The sequence below is a fragment of the Crocodylus porosus genome, unplaced genomic scaffold (assembly GCF_001723895.1).
Source record: "Crocodylus porosus isolate Cpor-Errol unplaced genomic scaffold, CroPor_comp1, whole genome shotgun sequence".
NCBI classification, from domain to species: domain Eukaryota; kingdom Metazoa; phylum Chordata; order Crocodylia; family Crocodylidae; genus Crocodylus; species Crocodylus porosus.
The window spans coordinates 221,367,168-221,370,579 of NW_017728886.1; positions in this window are offsets into that span (position 1 = coordinate 221,367,168).

Genomic DNA, 3,412 nt, shown 5'->3' on the forward strand with positions numbered 1-3,412 from the left:
AATGGCTTGAGAGAGGGCCATGACCATGGAAATGGCATGTAGCAGTTGCTTTGTTTGGCTTTGTTTGGAAATGGCCTATAGCAGTTGCAGTTCCCTCTGCTTTCCCTCCCTTCCCCCAACTCTTCCCCCCAGGGGCTCCCCATTTCCCCCTGGGTCTGGTCCCTGTCACAGCCATGAGAAGCAGGGGTGAACTGTATAATCCCAAGATGTATGGCATCCTCACTTGGGGCATGAGTCATCAGAAGTGGGGAGAGGGCTGGCTATTGATTGTGTGGGTCATGCTTGCTTTGGGAGGGGGGGCAGTGAGGTATCAAAGGAGTGGGTCCAGAACAGCCATGGCCCCTGTGTGGGGAATGGAGTCCCAGGGCCTGTGAGCTCAGGCATGATCTGCAGCCGTGGCCAGGCTGCTGTGGGACTCTGTCTGCGTGCTAGAGGTTCTCTTAGGACCTCTATCAGGTCTGTAGTATGAGTCATAAATGGGAGTGGTGGGCACAACCTTGAGACACAGGTGCCCCAGTGCCAGGGCTGGTGTAGGGACACAGACCCCTTTCCCTGCTTCCAGCCAGGCTGCAGCTCACATTTCACTGGAGGGAGGACATGGAGTTGGAAGCAGACACTGGGGACAGAGACAGCAAAATGTCTTGGGTGGAGTAGTGTGGTGTTTTAAGTGGGAGTTGGGAGATATTGGTTTGGATACTAGTTTGTTGCATGATCTTGGTCATCCTATTCAACTTCTTTTTGTTTGAGTGTTCTCATATGTAAAATAGTTTAAACAATGTTTTTCTCTCAGAAATATATTACTGATCCTCAGCTGTTGTAAATGAGGGAAATGTCAGGGACTTTGGTCTGTTGCTGATTTATACCAGCTGCTCTTCTGGTACTAGAAGTAAAAAATATAGATAAGGTCAGTCATTGGCAAAATTGGGAACTGCATTCAGGAGCTCTTCTCCCATTCTGTTCATGTTGCTAGACCATGAGATATAGAAATATTTATGTCCAACTTTGTTACTCAAATAACATTTTAATGAACCTCCCCCCCAGATTCAGAAGTAGGCATGTTTGTCATATGTAAGTAATAAAATGGATCCCCTCCAAATCAAATGCTCAAAAATTCCATTATAAAAATTTGGCTTAGTATAACAGACCACAAAAAGAAAAAGGGTAAAATGCATGTAGGTAAAAGTGGTAAATGGTGATATACAGGTTGCAGTGTGGAAGTCTAGAAATTGATCAGTTAATGCCAAATTAATCATTCAGCAGCTTGTAGGCCAGATTCTCATTTATACTAAGGCTATTTACAAGGTCTGAGGGTAAATTATATCTCTGGTTTAGATCACTATAAAGTAGATTTATAGAATGTCTACATAATATAATGCACTGCTGGGTCAAAATTGCTGACCTAGCCCAGGAACCAGAAACAATAATGCTGCATTCAGCAGTACTCTGAGCCAAATAGCCCTGTTGTGAAAACAAGCTCTATTAGCCCAATTAGGCTGCATCGAGATAAGCATGGATGTGTGGTATGTGGAGCCACAGACCTGTCTTCAAGGGGCGGATTGACCCTGGGAGATTCTTCCTGCTATGGCTGCAGCCCCTGGAGGCCCTCAAGACCTCAGGTAAGGCTGCTGGTATAAGCACTGTTGCTGGACCCAGCCTTCCCTACTCCACTGGGGGTAACCTACTGTGCACCTACTGTGCGTGGGTGGCATGGGCATTCCTCAGGGACAAGTAGCAGTGGCACAAGGTGTGGTGCTCATCTGGAAGCACCCTCAGTTTCACATTGACACACCTATACTGATTCAGGTCTTCAAACAATTTCAGAAAAGCATTGAATTTTTTCATTTACACATACCCTTACTGTAAAAGAGAATCAGACACATCAGTGATATGTTCAGAATAAGACATTTTTTATTATCTGTTGAGACTTAGATGCAAAAGCTAGAGGAAAAAAGAGTTACTGCATTTTATTTCATAAGAAGCCAAACTAATGAACTGCAAACCACAGAGAGCTGTCAACTGAACATAGGATGAAGTATTCATTTTATAAACCGTTCACCAGTGTGTCAACTGTTAGTCTCACATGGAAAAAAATGAAAGAATTTTCCTACAAAACCTATTGCTTTGGATGAAACCTCTGACTAAATATTTTTGAGAGCTGTGTCCATGGAAGAGGAAGTCTACCAGAAATTGGAGTATTCATAAACGTAACGGTCATAACCTACCGTAGAACATTTATATTGAAATCTAAAATGACACTCTAGCTTTCATTATAAATATTTTCTTCAGTGAGGAACTGGTAATCTGAACAGGAATCTTTAAACAGCTTTATTTTTTTTCTCTTTTTAAAAGAAATGCGTGTGTGTGTAGAGCTAAACAAATTTACATTTTACTGAAATATTGGTGACAAAAAAGTAAATATGTACAATTATCTTCATATTGCCAACACAGATCCAGTTGGATGTGGTAAACAAAAGTATTGAAAAATAATATAATACTAAAATTCTTTAGGAAGCAGTAACATTAACAGAATCCTAGGTCTCAATCCTCAATTGATTTAAACGGACAGTGCTCTGTTGCAGCATGTGCTGGTGCATACCAAATGTATTACTTCCATACTTGAACTTCTCTAAGATTTGGGTAATAAATTTTAGTGTTTTAGATATTTTATGTTTTTATGCAAAATCTTACCTCCATTCATATACATCACTTAGAGCATTGTTGGTACTGAGTAAAAAAGAATTTGTCTTTTGACTTTGTAACCTGTAGAGTAAAGGCTGAGTCAGACAAATTCTTTGACTTGAGTGGTCATTCATCTCTTTTTTTTTTTGCAATTATTTTTTTGATATTTGCTGAGCTAGTGAACTCTGGTCAGTAGCTACTGCTTTCAGTTCTATGGACCAGATTTTCAGCTGGTGTGATCTGGCACAACATCATTGACTTCACTGAAGTCATGCTCATTTAAACCAACCCAGGATCTGGCTGTCTTGTCTTAAAGTGAAAAGGCACCTGTGCACTTGCCTTAGGCTATCTGTGTCAGGTTTGCTTATTTCTTGACACTGAAGGCTGCACTCAAGTGTTATATTGTGTAGTATCTGGGACTTGGTGAGCCCAGAACAGAAGGGGGTGCTTCACAGCAACTCAGCGTAGAAGGAGTGTAGACACACCCCACTGTGAAGTACTTTTATGTAGGACCTGATACAAAAGCTCATTGAAATCAGTGGGAACCATTCCAGAGACTTCAAAAGGCTTTGAACTAGATAGATCTTTGGCTTTGTTTGGGGAAAACTGAAGCCTGAACTATATACAAAAGAGGAACAGATACAGCGTAAACCAGATAGTATCAGGAGATTCCAGCACTGGGAAAAGAACTTTTCCTTTCAGTAATGTTGGTAATTTTACTTCTCATCTTATC